The sequence below is a fragment of the Equus caballus genome, chromosome 16 (assembly GCF_041296265.1).
Source record: "Equus caballus isolate H_3958 breed thoroughbred chromosome 16, TB-T2T, whole genome shotgun sequence".
Lineage (NCBI taxonomy): Eukaryota > Metazoa > Chordata > Mammalia > Perissodactyla > Equidae > Equus > Equus caballus.
Genome location: NC_091699.1, coordinates 81,622,792 through 81,643,792, shown reverse-complemented (window position 1 = coordinate 81,643,792; position 21,001 = coordinate 81,622,792). Strand labels below are relative to the sequence as shown.

At 48.0% G+C, this 21,001-nt stretch overlaps 1 long non-coding RNA gene and 1 pseudogene across 1 annotated transcript in view; both read left to right on the top strand.

Annotated features, from left to right (window-relative positions):
• The window catches only part of LOC138918260 (uncharacterized), a 32,201-nt gene extending 11,585 nt beyond the window's left edge, over positions 1-20,616 (top strand). Inside the window, exons 2-4 of the long non-coding RNA XR_011427367.1 lie at positions 11,069-15,582; positions 18,171-18,573; positions 20,338-20,616. This is a non-coding gene — a long non-coding RNA (uncharacterized lncRNA). The remainder of the gene's footprint in view (positions 1-11,068; positions 15,583-18,170; positions 18,574-20,337) is intronic.
• LOC111768517 (U6 spliceosomal RNA) lies at positions 1,499-1,596 on the top strand (annotated as a pseudogene).
• Positions 20,617-21,001: the final 385 nt, after the last annotated feature.

Sequence of the window (21,001 nt, the reverse complement as noted above, 5' to 3'; positions counted from 1 at the left end):
TAAGAGAAATAGAAAGGAAATTGCTTATCTTGAGACATGGTATCTACCAAAACCCCAGAGGAAATAAGATATTTAATGGTGAAACATCAGAAGCATTCCCTTTAAAGTTGGGGAAAAGGAAAGGCTGCCTACTCTCCTTATTTCTAGTCAACATTTTACTACAGGTCATAGCCACCACTCTAAGACATGAAAAAGAAATGAAAGCTACAGGGCCAGCCCAGTGGTGTAGTAGTTAAGTTTGGCACACTCTGCTTCAGCGGCCCAGGTTTGTGGATTCGGATCCCAGGCACAGACCAACACCACTCATCAGCCATGCTGTGGCAGTGACCCACATACAAAGTAGAGGAAGACTGGCACAGATGTTAGCTCAGGGCTAATCTTCCTCAATCAAAAAAAGAGGAAGATTGGCAACAGATGTTAGTTCAGGGCCAATCTTCCTCACCAAAAAAAAAGAAAGAATGAAAGCTATAAAGAGAGAAAAAAAAAGAAAGAAAACCATATCAATTCACAAAAAGTAAGATTATCCCTACAGAAAACCCAAGAGACTGTACAGACAAATCATTAGACCAAACATGAGAGATGAGGAAGTTTGCTGGTTACAAAGTCAATACATAAAAATATATTGCGTTCCTAAACATCAACAAAAAACAAGAATATTTTTTAATAATATGACATTTTAATAGCAATAAAAACTCTAAAGTATCATGGAACAAACCTAAAGAAAGATTTAAAAGGCCTGTATAGAAAAAATTATAAGATTTTGTTAAAGAATATTTAAATAACTGGGGAGATACATCATGTTCACGGGTGAGAAAACTGGTGGCAGTTCTCCCCAATTTTAACTACAAATTTAACACAAATGCAAGAAAAGCATCTACAATATTTTTGAAAAATTCGATCCAAAGTTCAAAGGCAAAGGCAAGAACAACCAAGACGATTTTGAAGACAAACAGAATGGAGGGCCTCACCTTAACCAACTATCCATACTTATAAAGCTACCGTAATTAAAACAATATAGCACTGAGTGGGGATTTAGGACCAATGTGTATGTGGAAAATCCGTGTGAAGGGAATCATCACACAGGACTGGGGGAACGATAAACAATTCAATAAATGTTGCTGACACTATTTGAAAAAATTAAATTCCTCTCTCACACCAAATGTAATCAATTCCAGGTGGGTTAAAAACAAATATGAAAGGCAAAACTTTTAAAATATTTTTGAAGAAAATATGAGAGAATATCTTAATGATATTAATGAAGTGGGGTGGGTGGAAGAGGATTTCAAAAAAAAAAGCACAAATTACAAAGGAAAATATAGATATATTTGACTACATAAAATGAAAAACTTTGGTGCAAAAAGACACCATAAACATAGGTAAGCCACGCACTGGGAGAAAGTATTTGCAGCCATTTAATTAAAAAAGTATTAGTTTCTAGAATATATAAAGAACCTCTACAAACCAAAAATAAACGAACATTTTAAAAGTGCTCAAGCGTTTGCTTTGGCAGCATATGTCCTAAAATTGGAACGATACAGAGATGACTGTGGCCCCTGCACAAACATGACACACAAGTTCGTAGTGTTCCATATTTCTAAGCCGGATGCCACCAGGACAAATACTGCATGATTCCCCTCAGACGAAATATCTAGAATAGGCTAATTCATGGAGACAGCAAGTAGGTTAGAGGTTACCAGGGGCTGCAGAAGCGAGTATGGGAAGTTACTGCTTAATGGGTAGGGTTTCTATTTGGGGTGATGAAAGGGTTTTGGAAATAGATAGTGGTGATGGTTGCACAACATTGTAAATATAATTAATGCCACTGAATCCTACACTTAAAATGGTTAAAATGCAAATTTTATATTATATATATTTGACCACAATAAAAAAAAAAAGCACCCAATATTAAAGAAGGCAAAGATTCAAATAGACGTTTCAGGTAAAAGGAAATAGGAATGACCTAACAATATCTGAAAAGATGTACAACCTCGTTTGCAAGTGAAAACACTACCAAGATAATACTTTTCACTCACCAATAGGCAAAAGTAATAAAGTCAGACAGTAGCTAGGGTTGGTAGGATATGGAGCGTCAGGAGCTTTCATACATTCCTAGTGGGAGTGTCGATTGCTTCAAACACTTTGGATAGGAGTATGGCATCACTCAGCAGAGTTTAACATGTGCTTCCTTATGTTTTAGAGTAAGCACAGGCCGCCATAATAAAGACACTAATAATAAAATGGCTTAAAGGTAAATAAGTTTCTCTCTCTCTCACATATCAGTCCTGAAGTTTACTGTCCTGATCAGGGACAATTTTGATCCCCACGGTCATTCAGGTACTCAGTTCTTTCCATGTCATTGCTCTGCCATCAACTAGGAACTGTCATTTTCGGCAAAGTTGAAGTTGGGCCACAACCACCCTTGGATTTGGGGTAGTGGAAAGAGAGAAGAGAGCATGTCCCGCCCCCCCCCCCCCCCCCCCCCCCGCCTTAAGGCTCTGATCCCAAAGTAGCTGAATGGAAAGCTGCTTAGATTCCACTGGTGAGAACTTAGTCACATAGCCACATCCAACTAAAAGGGAAGTTGGGAAAGATGTCTCGCTGGACACCATCTGCAAAGACGGGGAGAATGAATTTGGATGGATAACTAGCCGTCTCCATTATACCCTGAGACTCAGCAATTCACAGCTAGGTATACCTTAGCAACGCTCCTGCACAGCGCACCAGGAGACATACACAAGAAAGCTCATTGATGCACAATTCAAAATAGGGAAAAACAGGAAAACAGCTCAAATGCCCATCATTGTAGAACAGAAAAAATAAATCATGGTATATTCATACAGGAGAAAAAAATGAATGAATTACTGCTGTACAATTGGGAAGACGCTCCTAAGGCATTATTCATATTCAGCTGAGGGGTAGGTATTAATATTTAAATTGTATGTGCTACATATATACACACATATACATACAGTATATTCATTATATGTGAGTACATATGCATATGCTTACAATAACAAAGTTACCTCCTAAAAATGAACTAGATATGATTTTTCACCCAACAGCCTGGCAAAAACAAATGTCTGTTAATATTAAATGTAGGCAATAATGTGGGCAGATGGACAGTAAAGTATAAATTGCAGTTTTATCCTGTAGGGCATTTCGACAGCATCTTAAAAACCTTAAATTGGGCATTTCTATGAACTGTAGTTTCACTGCTCAGCACTAACCTAGAGAAACAGCCATGGAGGCACATAAGGAGGCAATGTGCAGAGATGCAGCAAATTTCAAAATGGCAAGAAATTGAGAATAACCTAGATGCCATTAATTAAGGAAATGACTAACTAAACTATGATCCAGCCGTACTACTAAACATTATGCAAGAGTGAAAGAGTGACATGGAACCATTTGTGCTTAATGCAAGTAGGTCTTCAAGACCCAGTGTTCTGTGAAAAGGCAAGTTGCAGAACAAACAAAAGAAAACCAGTATTATATTTCCTTTAAGGGTGTGTGTGTATTTTCTATTTGTTCCAAATTATCTCCAAAAAGAATTTGCTGTTTAAAAAAGCTTGTATGAAGAACTATTGTTTTAAAATATTAAGCTCAAAAGTGTTTTAAAACCAGTAAAAGAGACTTGATCATCGAAATAAAACTAAATGAAGAAATGATGCAACTGGTCCATTCATTCAAAAATATTTATCGAGTGCATACAATAGGTGAGAATCTGGGATACCGCAGTGAATTAAAAGCAAAGTCGTTTCTTTAAAAATTCAATCATTTGAAGGATTGAATTTCACCAAAAGTGAAACTTGGGAACCACAACACTAACCATTTCCATGTATTCTCCTAAGCAAACTCACTGGGTTTTGAAAATTTTTTTAAAATGAGTCAATTGCACAAGCCCAGTAATTGCTCAAAGCCTCGGTTTACCCGTCTGAAAAATGAGGTGCATATATATCCTGCCCAGAAGTCAGTTAACAGGCACTTGAGAGTGCAAAATCTGATCATTCTCTTTTTGAAGTGCTATGTGTGGTTGATCAAGGAGAAGAAATGAAGGCAATTTATCTTGTTCTTCACAAAGAGTCTAAGGTATAAAATGCTAATCATTATAACAAGAAATACAGTCTAGATCAAAATACTGTTATGTGATCACACAACTAATTGGAGAGTGAGAACCAGAAGGGATTTATTAATGGTAAATCCACAAGTGCTTCTCAAGGAGGTCAATGTGAAATGTGTGCCTTTTTTAACACCTACACCAAGGACTCAACAATGCATTAGAAAGCATGCTGGTTAAATCCGTGTTTGTCACTTCTTGCCTTTTGAAATCTTCTTTTTGAAAAATTTGAATTAAGAATAGTTTGCTTTCCTAACGATTAATAGATGAGCCACAGAGCTGCACAGTTGGCTCTAATCTTGCCTTGTCTGAATAAAGTGGTCTGGTTCCCCAAACAGCATCAGCATCAGTGTCATGGCTTGTCCCTCTGCCCCTCTTTCTGCCAGTATCATGGATGGTTTCAAGACCTTAACAACACTGGCCTGAAAGTTCCTCCAGCACCTCAGGCAAGCGATCCCTATCTCCACCCACTCTTGACAGCCACCAGCATCGGACACTGCCCCACTTCCCTGATCTCCAACTCTGGAAATTCCCCTCTTGGACCAGGACCACTCAAAGTTCCAGCACCTCCCCCTCACCCACTCCTCGTCACTACCCTCTAGCTCCATCACAAACCTCAGCTCTCAACGCCAACCCAGCTGCCCGTATCACCAAGAACATCAGGGACTCCTGGCTTCACTTGCCTCCTAGTCCAACCTAGATCCTATGGCCAGACCATTTCAACAAAGCCAGGTTGGCTACCAGAGACTCTAGAATAGAGCTCTCCAATATGGTACCCTTAGCCGCATGTGGCTAACTGATTTGTGGCTAATCCAAATTGAAACGTACTTTCAGTGTAAAATATACTGAAATTTAAAACCAGCTTGCAAGGGTTTAGTATTAAAAATGTAAACTATCTCATTGATAATTTTTATATTAATTTCATGTTGAAATGATAGCTTAACATATTGTGTTAAATTATATTATTAAAATGAATTTCACCTATTTCTTTTACTGTTTTAATGTGTTACTAGAAAATACATAGCTTGCATTATATTTCTGCTCTAACCAGCTGCTGACCAGAACTATGGGAAACAGAATCTGGCTCTCTGGGGCCAGGGGTTGGCAAGGATTAGGCAGGTGTCAAGGCCCCACAGAGTCGGGTTGATGTGCAGAGCATCCCAGAGGGGCATACACCAAGCAGAGGAGATGTATCAGAGACCCACCCCTACAACACCACAGATATCTCTGCCCACAGACCAATGCGTGGGGAGGTGGCTTGCTGAGAAAGCAACTGGCCCCATCAGTAGTTCTGTGCATTGTGGCCCCTTCAGCTGTTCGTATGCACTTCATAGATGTGATGCAAAGAAGAAGAGGGATTTGGGCAGGCATACAGCCCCACATCCCCACCTGAAGGACAGGAAGAGTGAGAAGGCTGAAAAAGAGAGTCTGGGTCACTCCAGGAGAAGAGGTACCATTTCACACAGAATAAGTGATGGAGACAGAAGGGTCACTGTCTGAATAACTCCACCAATTATCCAAAATAACCTCCAGGACCAAATGGGAACTTGAAGAGACTATCAAGAGATTTGAGATCTCCCTTCTCCTGGAGATCTAGACAAATCTACCTCATTCCATACCCCAGAATCAGACCGTGAGACAAAGATCAGAATGCAAGCCTATATGAAAGGAGGGTGGATGCCCCCTTTTACTGGCCAGTGCCCCCATCCTCCAGCTGTAGTTCTGGCTGCTAACATCTCACGGCTGACCCCTTTTCTAGAGGATTGCCTTTGGCCAAATAGGTACTGCCTTAGTTTGGAGGATACGCCTGCCCACGGCCACCCTTCAGGGCAATCCTCAGGAAATTTCTAACTGAAATGGGGGTTCAAAAGGTCAGCCCCCTTGACTCCAGGGGTGACCAATTCTGTGATACAGTTTGTGCTCCAGAGTTCCCCATGGATCAGGTTGAAGCCAATCTCAAGGCAAGACCAGCTTGCTCAGCTCCTTCCCCTGCTCCATCCTACAGCCCCCTCTCCTCTGCCCTGAGAGCACCCACCACCACCACTAAGTCACTTGAACAAGACCCTGTCTCTGGCTCTGCCTCTAGGACCTCACTAAGCAAGGAGGGGAAGGAAACGTGGAAGGCGACTGGGGAAGCGAGACAACAAAGGAGTAGCAGCCGATAACAGTGTGTTATCCAGCCAGTCACCACCATGGGGGAGTGGAGATTAACCCTGTGGGAAACTTAGGAAGCCAGTATAGAGCACACACCTAAGAGTTAGCCCACTCAAGGGGCAAGGAAGCTGGGGTATTTACACACCAATTCTCACCAGACATTGGTTCAGGTGGCTGCGTGGGGATCATCAACCCCACAGCACTTCCAGCCTGCATGACCATGGGCAGGCAGCCCTGTAAGGTCCCGGAAAGCCCTTGGGCTCCAGCTCTGGCAGTTGGAAGTCAGGCCACTGTGACTCAAGTGCTGGAGCTGAGGAAACATGGGCAGGGCATAAGAGTTTTCAATTCTAGCCCCAAACTTCTGCTCCTGTTTCATCAGTTCCATGTAGGAATCTCCACATCTCTGCTAGGCACCAAACTGGCCCGAACAGACTTTGCCCCTCTTTCCGTTCTCACACATGCACACTCACCACTCTCACGTGGCATTTGTGTGTGAGGTAGACGTCACCAAGGATTCAGCGGTGGTGAGGAGATATTTACTTTGCAGAAATATGAATAGCTTCAGATATAAAATTACATGTTCCTGTTCTTCAAAGTTCTTGAGCTGCCCGCATACCCCCCACGCCAGGGGATCCTTCACTGGTTGCCTCAGTTCGAGGCTACCTGTGTGGACAAGAGCCCCTCAAGGGGTTCAGTGGAACAAAAGGGTCTTTCGTTTTACAAGACTAACTCTCCTTAGAAGGTGCTTATGGACTAATAAGCAATTTTCCTCTGTTACATTAGTATCATAGCATACCATTATATTACCTTGAGAGTTAAGTTTTAAGTTGGCGCGCTAAATTGGAGAGTAAATTGTATTTTGCGTCACTTCTTGGCTGTGTGACTTAGCACAAGGGAAGGAGCAGGAATGCAGATACCTGCATCGCCCGGAAAGCCTGTGGAAGAGAACCAGAGGTGAAGGTCAGGAAGTTGACCTTAGCCTGAAGGAGGAGGTCATCGAGAGGACATGGCCGCTGGCTGACCCACGAGCTGGACCTGGGCAATGGAGGCTCTCACCCCCTCCCCTGTCCTTGGAATCTATGTTCCACCCACTGTTCCCACAGTGTGAGCCGTTTTCAAGGACACAGCCTTGAGAGAGCAAAGTGTTGTTGAGACCATCTGGACAGTATACATGACTGAACCCAGTCAAGTCCTCCAGATAAACTTTAAGATTCTGGAGGGCGGGTGTGGAGATCTACCCATCTTGCGCCCATCTAAGACAAGCCTCGTGTGTAAGCTTGCTTGCTTGTTAAGCCTGGCACCTACCTGGCTGGAGTGGCCTGCCTCTTTCTTTGGTCTCTCCTTGACCTCTGTGTATGGGGGTCAATTCTGCCACCAACACAGCCACATGGGGGAAGGTGTCAGTTAGGAAATCATGCCCCAGGATGCGCCAGTGAGACTGTTTCCTTCCCTCTGGTATGCAGAGGACGGTGCCCACCATGCCCAGGAATCCTCCGCAGCAGCGAGGCAGGGCTCTCTGCACATGCCATCAGTCAGTGACTTATTCAGCAGGTGTCTTCTGAGCACCTGTTGCATGCTGGGCACCAGGCTGGGTGCTGGGGAAACAACAACGAGCCAGACAGAGTCTGTGTTCTCGTGGATGTTAAATTACGGAAGAGACAGACCCTCCCCCCAAAACTAAGCAAATATAATAAGTAAGATCATCTCAGATGATGCCAACTAAGAACCATATAGACAGTAAGATGCTGCATGACAAAGGGTGACTGTTGGTAGGGTGAGGGGCACGACCTCACCCAGGGCGGTTTGGGATGGCATCTGTGAAGACATAATGTTTAATCAGGGGAAGTAAACAGAAATGTCAAAAAAAGAAAAAAGGAAGGAGCAGAGAGAACAGCGGGGCTGAAGCCTAAGTAAGTGAGAAGCAAAAAGCTGAAGCTGTAGGACATGAGGTTGGAAAGACGGGCAGGGCTCATTGACGTGGAGCCCACTCTGTTCTGAGTTATGATTTTAAGTACAGTGTTCATGAAGGGATACAGCTGGAACCGGGGGTAACATGGCCGGGTGCACTTGACTTTCCTCCACCTCTATGTACTAAAAACAGCCTGGGACTTAATGCTCAAAATAGACTTGGCCTCCGTGGGTGCCATTTTGCCTGGACGAAAAGAGTGGCTTGAGTGGCCTCTGAAGGTCCCTCCCTCCCAGCCATGCCACGCAGAGTGGGCTCTGCCTGCTGAAAGATGGACGGCTCCTGCAGGAAGGGAGCCCCTAGATGGGCCACCTGTATGTGATGGCTGGGTCTGCTGTCTCTTCTGAGGCCTTGGCCCCACTCCTGAGTGGCAGCAGACAGAAGCAGGATCTTGCAGCCTGGGGTGGGGAAGGAAAGTGAGGAAGCGGCTGCAGTCACTCTCTGCCTGCCAGCGTGTGACTCCCTATGTCCTGCTGTCTCTGTGAGCAGATGGGCACTGGTGGGAGGCTGAGGCTGGCAAGCACACTCCAAGGGGCTCTTGGTAGACTCTGGCATATGTGAAGAGGAGTCCATAGCTGCCGCCATGCCTTGGAATCCGGAGACCCTTCCCAGGAGAGGGTCACTGACCACAGTGCCTTGGAAGCAGCAGCCTGGGGAGCTGTCTCCATCTACAGGAAGTCAAATTCCCCAGAAGACTACAAGGAGCATAAACTGAGTCACAGCTAAGCTGAGCTGCTGACAACGACCCTTCAGCTCCTGAGATGACAAAGCTCTCTGGTCCCTCATGAGAGCAGTCAGACTCCACAAGGAAACGCTTGCACTGAGACTGAGGGCCATCTTGGAATGTCATGGGGAAGTGGAAGGAGCCCTCCACTGAGGTCCTGCAGAGGCCCAGCCCCAATGTGCACCACTGGCAGGGACACAGCGAGGAGCATCCAGGTGAGAGAGCCCCCTGCATCCAAAGCCAAGAGTGGCTCTGAGTCCTTTCCACACGGAGCATTGCCAGACCATGGGAGAAATAATGGGGAATGGAGAGGGAGAAGAAAATGGAGGGTAAGAGAGAAGGGGAAGGGAGAGAAGAGAAAACAGAAAAGCAAGAAGCTAGAGAGAAGCCTTGCCTGGCTCTCCATCAAGTGCTCTCCCCCCAAAGCAACTGGCACGGGTACAACGTGACCACAAGCCAAGTGTCTCCCTCGAAGCCATTCCAGCCTCCCATTATGGCTGGCTAACAGAAATCAATCTTCTTAATGCTGCCTCGAACAGAAAGGGAGGCCAGCCAAGTCTGGCAAGAGGATCCAGCCATGCATCAGCTGCACTGGGTGTCTGGCATTAAAGGGTCAGGTTTCTCCCATCCACCTCCTCTCCTGGCACTGAAAGAGCACAATGCCCACAGTGCCTCCAGGGGAGAAGGCAACCAGGCAGCCCACACTGATGTCTCAGACAGGCCTGGCCAGGATGCCTCTGCTCAGTGTACCTGCGTCTGCTTCTGCCCCACCCACCCTGGATGGCTGGATCCACTTTCCTGCATGAAGGTGTCTGTAACTTGTTGTCACCAGGATATTTGCAAATAACCCCTCATCTCTGCAGTTTTTCCCTCTAAGTCAGGGATCCAGAATGCATCTACCTTTAAGAATATCCTTTAAGAATATTCTGGATTCCTCAAGGGTCAGTGGACAGTGAGAAGAAGAGAAGATGAAGTGTCCTGGATCTGGTAACTTCTGAGGGTGGAGGTGAGCATGGATTGCTCTTTGCTAGTCCTTCAGTCTGTCTGCCTGCACTGAGCCTGGAGAAAGGACAGCAAAGTTTCTCTCGGCTGCATTCAGGAAGCAGATGGAGTCCATGGCATGCAGGCAGGTGGCCGGGCTGCCCTGCTTGAGAACCTCACCCCAGTGAGAGCCTCAGCTCTCAGGAACGGAAGTTGGGATGTCAACTACCCTCGTTAGCGTCTGCCCAAATGTATCCTTAGCGTTACATTCTAGCCAACATGGATTGATAATTTTGTATCAAATTTGGGGATGGTTGCTAAGGGAATCAGGAGAAAAGTGTTTGGTATGTAAATCTTATCATTGTTTTCCAAATTAGCATCAACACAAGCTGTAACTTTGAAAGACTTTGAAGCCAATTAGCCCATGTACTAGTGATTAAGACGAAACAGACACAAGAGGAGAACTCTGGAGTGGGGCTGTTGATACTACTATTTAACTATTTATAGCTTTTCTTTACCACTTGACGAGAAGGTGGTGGAAGCTAAAAGGGAGCCTGCAAGGACCCTAAGCGGAGGGAGACAGATTACATCTCCCTCAACAGCTCTGGTACAGTTAACCGCGAACCACGGATGATGGCTGCTGGGAAGGGAAAAGTAACAGCATCTTAAACAGTGTTTGATGACAAACTAGCTTAATGCCTCAAAATCACAAGGGGAAGATTGTTAAAGTCTGAATCGGAGATTAGGAGAAGAAGTGCCACTAAATCCTGAGAAGAGAATCAGTTTAGTGGAAAAGAAATGCAAGATAAGTAGAAAGAATTGTAACTGTTCTGAAGTATTTGCAATTCTTTAACTTTTATTCTAAATAATCTAGCTTTATTGATGCAATCTTTTTACTAAAGCCCGTGTAGATTTAACAACTTTAAGACATTTTCCTCATCTAGAAAGGGCATAAATTTGCGAATGAGTATGTTAGAGGCAATGATTCCCAAACTCTCATGGACTGGCTACATCAGAACCCCCAGGGGGTTCTATTAAAAGTATAGATTTGAGAGTTCCACTATTGAACATCCTGATTTAGTGGGTCTGGATGGGAAGTAATAGTATGAATTGTCACCTGTCTTTCCAGGGGATTTTGATGGGCAGCCAGATTTGAGAACTGTGATCTGGCCTCTCTGTTATCCAGCCACTGGAGTTCGAAGCCCAGCGATTTGGACTACAGAAACAAGGACCCACCCCACACTTGCTGGCAACTTACCTTAATGGAGAAAGCATCCCCATGAGAAGAAAAATAGACTTGATGTGCTGGCTCTGCTCATCAGTGAAATGACAGGGGGACTGGCATAACACACTTCCCCCGTGTCTCAGAAATGAACCCATTTACACTCCACGTCCTAGAGCTGAAGACACGCGGCAAGAGAGATAGAACTAACTGTAGGCTCTTGTCCGACACCTCAGTCTCATCCTTACCCCTTTTGGGTAGACACAAGCAGGCCAGATTAGACATTAGGAAAGTGCTCAGAGGGGAGGATGACAACCAGGACCAAGGCTGGCTGTCATCTTCCAAAAGGCAGGTCCCTCCCTCCTCACAGCCCCCCGGGGCCCCTTATGGTCAGGGGTTGGGGTTACTCCTCTGGTGGAGCAACCACTAACATCAAGGATTTTTCAGAGTATATTATTAACCATCCATCTAGTCAGGAAATATTTACCAAGTTTCAGTTATGTGCCTGAGTAGCAATTCTCAATGTTCATTAGAGTCATGCAAGGAACTGTTAAAAATTACGAATAATATCCAGGCCCCACTCCAGAAATTTTTAGTCTCCTGGTTTCAGGTGGGGTCCAGGCAGCTGTGGTTTTGAGAGCATCTCCTGTGAGCCTGATGCACAGCCCAGGTGGAGACTCACGGTGCCAGCATTACACCTGTGGTCCTCACACTCAAGCCAGCATCAGAACCACTCGGAGGGCTTGTTAAGACAGATCTCTGCCCTCACATGGAGACTCTCTGCTTCAGCAGGTCTGGGGTGGGGCCCAAGAATTTACTTCTCTACAAGTTCCCAGGAGATGCTGAGCCTGCCGGTCCAGGATCACCCTCAGAACTACCGAGCTACTTAGTGCCTGTGTCTCGCGAAACCTGCAGTCAACTAAAAATATGTTCTCTTGCCTGTTTCTTAGCCAGCATCAGAGCCCACCTGAAAATCACCCCTCCCTCACCACAGAGCCACTGAAAGCTATTCATGAGTCTCCGGGCCCAAGCTCCTGGCCTAACTGGAGGCCTGCTTTAATAAGAAAGGTACAGAGAGCGGCATTCCCTACTGGAGGCACAGAGGGGAGTCTGCTCCCAAGCTCAGTCAGTTGTTCGCAGGATCCAGTTGCTTGAGGTTGTAGGACTGAGGTCTCCTTTCTTTGCTGGCTGTCAGTCAGGGTTCCTCTTAGCTTCTAGAAAGCTCTCTCGTCCTGGCACATGGCCCCTCTACCTTAGGGCCAGGGACAGTTCATCAAACCCTTCTCATGCTCGGAATCTCTCCTGCCACCCTCTTCTGCTTTTGATGGCTCATGTGAGTATATGGGGCCCACCTGGACAACCTGAGATAATCGCCCTATCTTAAAGCCAGCTGATTAGCAACCTTAACGTACCTTCAAAGTCCCTTCACAGCAGTACCTAGGGTAGCATTTGGTGGAATAACTAGGGGACAGGAATTTTGAGAGACATCTTTTAGACTTCCACCTACCACACCACTCTACCTGTCTGTAGTGCTTTCCCGTGAGCAGCCACTAGGAGAAGCTACTCCTTCCTAGCGTCAGCCCCATAAAAAGTTGGTACCAGGACATCCAGAATCCCAGGGCTTCCAGCACCCCGGCCAGCCCAGGGTTCGGAAGGGATGCCAGTGCTGACTGAGGAGAGGAGGGTGCTCAGCACCTCTGGCACCGTGAAGAGGAAGAGAAGGAAAAATGCCTCTGGTTACTATGAAAGCCTTTCATCACCTTAATTAGAGCTCCAGTGACTTTTAAGCAGGCCTTGCAAAATTAAGATCTGTAGGCTAAGTCAGAAGCAGGACAAATGAGGTCCTTGTTTCTGGGAAATTGGGGTCTGACCAGCTAAAGATAATCCTCAGTAATGGGGCAACATCTTACAGATCCCTCCAGGCTCTCTGCCTGTAATCCTTTGGCCACACCAATGCTACCTGAAGGATCGTCCATTATGCAAATCCGATCGTGTTCCTGCCTGTTTCTGATCCTCCTGTGGCTCCCCATGTGATGCCGAAGATTTCAATTTCCTTAAGTATACAGAAGGCCCCCTGATCTGGCCCCTGTGGCTCCCGGCAGCCTCATCTCTCCTGGCCTCACACGTGTCCTGCCTAAGAGTTTCAAGCTCCCTGCACACACGGTGACATCCCACATCTCCAGACCTTTGCTCTGGCTGACTCTGCCTGGAGTCTCTTTCCCCTTGGTCTTTGGTAAGTTGCTCATCACTCAGCTCAGGGCTCTGCTCCTGCAGGAAGGCTCTTCTCTCTCCGGGAGTAGGCCAGATGAGGTGCCCCTGAATGTGGATAATCCAGTTATGTGTCTCTCTCCTCTCCTAGACGGAGAACACTCTGAACAGTGCGTGGTGCCTGGCACAGCATGGACCCTCAAAAATGTTTGCTTACAAGCAATAAGAACAACATCTTTGGCAGGAACTTAGAGTAATCAGACCCAGATTTCTGTATCTGAAGTTGCATTGGAATTATCAGTGTGGGAGTCAGGGAAGGGCCAGAATAGGGTCCTGTCTGCAAGATTTGCTTCTTCACCTGCAGGGCCCATTGCAAAATGAAAATGCAAGGCCCTTTGTTAAGCAGTTATTAAGAATTTTCAAAATGGCAGAGCATTAAACCAAGCATGGGATGTTTCTGAGTGCAGCGTCCTGAGTGACTTCATGAAGTTGGTCCTGCTGGTCTAGAATCTTGACATGCGCTAAAAGGTGGAGCCAGAAGGGTCGAACACTCACCTTCCATTACCCAAAACCCCTCAAGCTTGATTTTAAATGTCTATGAAGTCAACCCATTGGAATAGTTCAAGGGGGATGCAGTTCAGTCCCCAGTTGAGGCCTCGTCTTTGTCTAATAGGAAGATACCACCTGCAACAAAACACCAGCCACGTAGTACAAAGCATGTCTGTGTAAATAGCTGGGGACCTGAGCACCTGGGAGCCCATTTCTCCAAGTGGTGGTTGAGAAGGCCAAGTCACACCAATGTGCATATGTCCAAGCCTGGCCTCTTCCCACAGCTGGGCCCAGAAGGGTCTGAGTAGCAAGATGGAACCGAATGGGAGGGCTAGGATTCAGACCAGATTGTCCTCTGGAGCACAGCACAGTCCAAGCAGCTGGGATGGGTACCCATGTGGCAGGGCAGCCTCTGGACAGAACCTGTCAGCCCCAGGCACACAAGCAGCCACAGGGAGTCCCACGGAGGGTCGAAGAGCTACAAAAAACGCAGACCTCTCAGGCTGGCTTTTAAATGCTGTTGGGTGGGCATGGACCAGAGCTCTCACTGGATGCCCCAGAGTGAAACTGGGGGACGCCAGGCCATGGACGAACTAGAACTTAAAGGTGGCCAGGAGCAAGGAAGCTGTGAGGACAAGTTTCTCCCTCAGTGCTCCATCTTCCCTCCTCTCCCCTCACCTCCAACCATCACCTTCTGCCCACATGTGGTTTCTGTCCCCAAAGGTCTTGGATTCCATAAACACTCAGGGCTGTCCTGGCCTTAGTCCCCCTACACCATAGCTCTGCTCCTTCGGTCCTTACACTCATGGCCCAATCTTTCTATTTTCCACATTCTCAAAGGAGTCCGAATTGGCCTGACATGAGCCCAGACACAGAGCCTCAGATGGCCACGCAGGCAGTGATAGTCAGATGACTACCCTTGGTCCAGCTAGCTGTGGATCAGGGAACAGGTGGTGTGGCACAGCCCCCACCGAGGTCACTCAGCCTCCCCTGGGAGAGCACGGGCAGGGCTCTTTCAAGTACAAGACGGAGCAGGCCCTGTAGGGTTGCCCCAGTGATAAAAGATCCAGGCAGACAGGCAGGCAGCACCAGACCCGCCTGGCTGTGGACAGCTGTCCACAGGCACTGGGCTGGGGTTCGTGCTGGAGGGGGGAGGTTCCCAAGATCTGAGGATGGTCCCCGAATCAGGAAGCAGGCTCCAGAACTGAGTGCAGAACAAAGCGGAGCAAGATCTGACTCATAGCCACAGAGACGCTGCTGCCGCCCAGAGAGCTGCTCATGTCCACACCTCTGACCTGCTGTCAGGAGAGCTGTCAGGAGATGCAGATCCAACACTGAAACAAAGAGAAGCCCCCGACCCCCAGTGCTTTCATGGTATAAGCGTGTGCAACCCCAGCGACCCAGAGCACTTCATGGACTAGAACACACTTTCTTCCCCCTCAAGTTGAGTGAGTTGACTCTACTGTAGGTGTATCTCAATAAACACATTTGCAAGTCCTGGGGAGCCAGGCTCAGCCAACACCTTCACTTTCTGACCCCTGTGAATATGACCCCAAGGCCTTCCTTCAATGAAGAGACCACCAACCCTGAGAATAAAGGTATGCATGGAGATAGTGCTGTTGAAGACGTTCTCCACACTGGCCGGAGATCTCTTGAAAATGCAAGTAGGTCATATTGCCATTTTGTTTAAATTCTTTCACTTGTTTGCTCCTTCAACAAATGTGTGTTTGCTGAGAAATGATTCTGTGCTGGGGGTGCTGCAGGATCAAATCCAGATGCCTTCATAGGACTTGCATGGCCTCTATCCAGCCTCTGCCCACTTCTCTAGGTAAGCAGCTCTCAAACTGAGTGCGTCAGGTCTCCTGGAGGGCTGGTTAAAACACAGATGGCTGGGCCCTATCCTCAGAGTTCTGACTCAGTGGATCAATGATGAGTCCTGAGAATTTGCATTTCCGACAAGTTCCCAAGTGATACTGATGTTGCTGGTCCAGGACTACTGGAGAGTCACCGCCCTAGCATCACCTGTTACCATGGCCAACTCCAGCCTCCAACCTCTCTCTCTACCCCTTCTCCTCCTCTCACACACAGACACCCTCCCCACTAGCTATTGAACTTCTTCCAGTTTCCATATCACGTCATGCCACAGCTTTCCCCTGATCTTAAGGCTTTCTCCTTTACCTGGAACACAGTCTCTCCCTGACTTCCTCTGACTCTCTCTTATTTATGTTTGAAGATCCAGCATAGACACCACTTCCTCCAGGAAGCCTTACAGGATTTCTCCCTTCTCCCTTACTCAGTCACACATCAGACTGGGCTGGGGCCCCTACTCTGAGCTCCAAGAGCAGCCTATACTTCCTCTCCTGTAGATCTGAGCCTACTGTATCTTCACACCTGGTGTGTCTCAGCCTCTGTGAGGGCAGGAGTCAGAGCCATCCTAGTCACCATTTCATCCCCAAGGTCTGCCTAGTGACCAGTAGGTGGTCAGTACATATTTGTTGACTCAATGAGTGAATGAATAAACAACATGAACTGGATCATTGTCTTATTGGGATATTAGCCTGCCTTCAAATTAGGCGGAATTTCACCACCTCATGCACACATGCCCACAGTGGTTCTCAAGGTGTCATTCTTGGACTGGAACATCAACCTCACCTGGGAACCTCTTAGAAATGCAAGTTCTCGGGCCCCGCCCCAGACCTGCTGAATCAGAAGCACTGGGGGTGAGAGCCAGCAATCTGGTTTTAATAAAACTCCTGGTGGCTCCAGTGCTCCCTCAAGTTTGAGAACCGTGGCACCATCACATGGTGAGTCCTCAGAGGAGTGCCAGTACTGAAGTACTCTGAAGGTAACAGCCCCCTCGGGTGCGATGAGTGAGTACCGCCGGGGGTAAGCAGGACAGCTCAGGGATGGTTCACTCTCATGGGGGAGTTGTAGCCTCAAAGTGGTCAAGCTGAGTTTCTTCTCCAAATTATTGATATTTATAAAATAAATCCAGGGACAGAGGCGTCCCTGCAGATGAAGACAGTTTGGAGGGAAGAAGATTTCTCCGTCAGGTGAATAATGCGGAGACTGAATTGAAAAGCAACAACCAGGGAAACCAAGTCAGCTGAAGGTGTCGTGGCCGGCGGAAGATGTATTAGGATGCATGAGGTGTTCCATCAGGGCGTTTGAGGGAGCAAGCCCTTCTCAAATTCCACGCGCTACTGCCCCCTTGGGATAAACTACACATGGTCTGGGCGTGAGGGGGAAACGCTGCAGAGGTGACACCCAGCGGCTGCAGGGTCTCCAGGGCGGGAATGGGGTCAACAGCAGGGGTCAGGGATGGTGACGAAGAGAACCTGGACGAAAGAAGGAGGTTGGTGCTATGCAGTGAGGTAGGTATGGTCACGTGGTCTCTCCAAGGGGCTGTGGTCAAGGGGAGAGCAGAACAAGGGTGGCCTCCGAAGGCTTTGGAAAGTGGAACCCCAGCCTGACCTTGGGGGCTTGTCCCTGAAGCCCCGCTTTCCTTTAAAGACCGGGAACATGGGAACTCGTACAGCTACCCGGCATTGAAGCCAAGCGGAAATAAGAGGCGAGACCTCCTTGTTGAACCATGATGAGCAGGGGCTGTAGCTCCACCACGTGCTTCTCAGTCGCCCACGTCTGCACGGGTGGCTCTCAGATCGTCTTCACGTGCTAACAGAACGTATTCTACACGGCAAATGAAGCTAGCCTTGGGTTGCCCTTCTGACCCAGAGGGTAGAAAGGAAAGGCATCGATCTGCAGTCCTGGTCACTCTCCCTTGTGCCCTGCGAGGTGTCACCCCAAGAAATGAGGAATGAGTAGGGCAGACCCTCCACTAAAAGCAGATTTGCCACATGGAGCTAAGTAAGACTTCACTGGGGGGTGTTATTTAAAACGATCGCTTATCCTAAATTAGGGCAAAGGTCAGGGTGAGGGACACCAAGGTCAACGTCTCAGATATCTTGTGCAGACACTCGATCCACAGGAAACCGACTGTTCTGAAAACACTCCGTGCCTTGGAGGTAGGTATGATACGCGGCTATGGGTGTGAGCGCGGGCAGGCTGTTGCTCCCTCTGATTCTCCGCATTATCTCAAAACAAGGATAAAAATATCCACTAGGCAGGGATGTTTGGAGAATTAAGCAAAATATCACAGAATCTCTCATAGACACCTAGTAAATGTTGGAGGTGTGGTCTTCTCTTTCCCCGAGATTATGGAGTCCTGACCCGTCTGAATCCTGTTTCATAGAACGAAGGCCGGTGTGGAACTCCATCACACAGCCCTGGACCGCAGAAAAGCCACGATTCCTGATGAGCCTTCAAAATTACTTTTAACAATTACTGATGAAACGGCCCCTGCCCTCCGGTTTGGTCTGGCAAACTATGTTTCTTCTTCACAGCCAGCAACGTCACCACCACGGACCCTAGGAGCTGTCTGGCGAGCTTCCTGGGACCCCAGGAGGAACTTCACATCCCCACTTATTCACTAAGTCCTGAAATTTTAGCCAGAAGTGTTTTTTGCTGGTTTTAGCTGATGAAGCCGCTTGTGTTTGTTTTCAAGAGCTGCCAGAAACAAAGTACCACAAACTGGGTGACTGCATCAGCAGAGAGGCACACCGTCTCAGTGCTGGAGGCTCGACATCTGAATGAAGGTAGGCAGGGTCTCCCACAGCCACGGGCTGCGAGGGGAGGGTCTGGTCCAGGCCTCTCTCCGTGGCTTGTCAATGGCTGCCTTCCCCCTGTTTTCGCATCGTCTTCCCTCTGCACAGATCTCTGTGGCCAAATTCCCCCTTCTTACAAGGACGCAGGTCATACTGAGTTAGGAACCACCCTAATGACTTCACTTTAACTTGATTACCTCTACAAATACCCTATCTCCAAATAACGTCACATTCTGAGTCCTGGGTGTGAACAGTTCAACACGTGAATTTGGGGGGAGGAGGGACACATTTAAACCCATAACACGCCACAACCCCACTCCTGTGCACTTACGCCAAGTCGGGGATAAGAGTGCAGTGTTACCTGGCACAGCTTCCCCGGAAAATGGTGCATTTCCACAGTGCAGGGTAGAGAGTCCCAACCTCAAGGCGGTGTTCGCCCTCAGCAGAGGCCGCCAGGGCAGCTAACCAGGACAGCCTGCGATGGGCCTCTCTCAGTCTGACTTCCTTTAGGTCTGACAGTATTTTTAGAGTGGAACCTATAGGCTAGGCCCACCGTCATGGCCGTATTAATCACCCTTAGCCAAGTGCCATCCGGGCAGCGGCATCGAAGTGTCTGCTCGTCTCCCACATCAGAAACCATATAGAGCCACAGGATCCATGTCAGCCTTCCTCACCTCTGCTTCTGCCCACCTAGCTACAAAACGCGGCGGCTCTGTTCGATCTCAGGATAAGAACTGCTGGAAGGTTCTGCTCCTGCGGGAAGAACGAGGAGCAGGTGGAGAGTGGGGGAAGTTCCGTGTCATGGGAAGCTCAGTGTCAGGCTTCCTTCCCCAGCTTTCTGGCTGGGTGGCTTGGAGTTTCCGAGAAGCATCTCCACCTCGGGGAAGGAGGGGAGAGAAGTGAGGGGCTCAGGCACACTCGAGGGTTGACACAGAGAGAAGAAAGAAAAAGAGGCACAGCTTTGCAAATTCTGCTCGGCCACTCCCAGACCAATCTGAAGCACTCATACCAGGGCCGGGTGCATGGAGCGCCAGAGGCTGCCAGACCCCCACCGCGAGCATCTCCCCCTCTGCCCAGGGTGGAAGCAGGGCCTTAGCTGCCGCCCTCCCTGCCAAAGCATTGCTCCCCCGTGTCCCTTCCAACAAAATGGATTTTTCCTGGCTCAGCCTTAAGGCGAGTCCAGTGGACACCTCCTCAGAGCCATCCTCTCTCCAGGCTCCGCCCAGGTGCTGCCCAATGCCAAGCGGATGTCCAGGGGGCCTGGGACATGCACCTTTCGCCTGGAGAGAGTCCCAGTCCTGTGTTCCCCCTCGGGCTGCAGGGACCTCTTTCCACACCCGGTCCTCTCCCAGCCACCCTCATTTTCCATGTTCATGTTTATGAAAATGAAAAGTCCTGAGGGTTTAATTAGGGGGCTGTGTTGGGAGAACAAGTGGGCAGGCTTGGTGCCCGGCCCAGGGCAGCTTGCAAGCTCAGGGGGTGGGGCGTTTAGATGGGAGAGGACAGTGGACACAGAGGAATCAGCCAGCGATGATGGGAGCTGGTTCCAGGTTCTTCCCCTCAGAAGGTTATCACTTAAGAGCAAAAAAGACCCCTCAACCTTGTTTTCACAACAGCTTTTTGAGCAACAGTTTCAGTCATTCTAAAGAATTAAAATTCCAAGTTCCTGGCCTGGGAATTCAGTGGAGTGGAGCAGGGAGAGCGCCTTGTGGGCCCTGAGGCACTAAGCACATGTGAATCCTTGTTACCTTGCAGAAGTGACCAAGGGAGGCCCCAGGACAGCACTATCCCATCAAGGTCTGCAAGTCGTGGTGAGGAAGCTATTTGCATTGAACTCTGAGCTCCTCTTCTTGCCAGGAGCATGTGAATGTTTCTAGCTTTGCCACTGACTATTACAGCTGTGTTACCTCCACCAAGTTCCTTAACCTCTCTGGTCTCCACCTCGTGGCATTGTTACGAGGATTGATGTGTACATGAGAATGTATTAACACCTAGCAGACATGTCGTAATTGCTCAATAAATGCTAACCCTTCCAATTACCCTGTTTACTCCCCTATAACCCTAGGTTGGGGCCGTGCTCTGCAGATACACCAGACAGACATTGAACAGGGGTGGTAGGGGCCACTTTCTTTCGAGCGGACTCTGACTTAAGTTTCCTCATCTAAGGAATGGAGATAAGGATTCCTGCCTGCTTCTCTGGGCACCAAAACAAAACCAGGAATGGGAAAGTACTTTGGGATCTGCGATGAGGCGAATTAATATCTTTACGTGCGAATCAAGAGCATATTCCCTAAGTCAGACTAATCCTGAGTTCGAATTGTTCTTTAGGCAATTACTTCACCTCTCTGTGCTCCCGTTTTCCATCTGCAAAACAGGGATAATAAAGGCAAACATCTTGCGGGTTACAGTGAAGATTAAA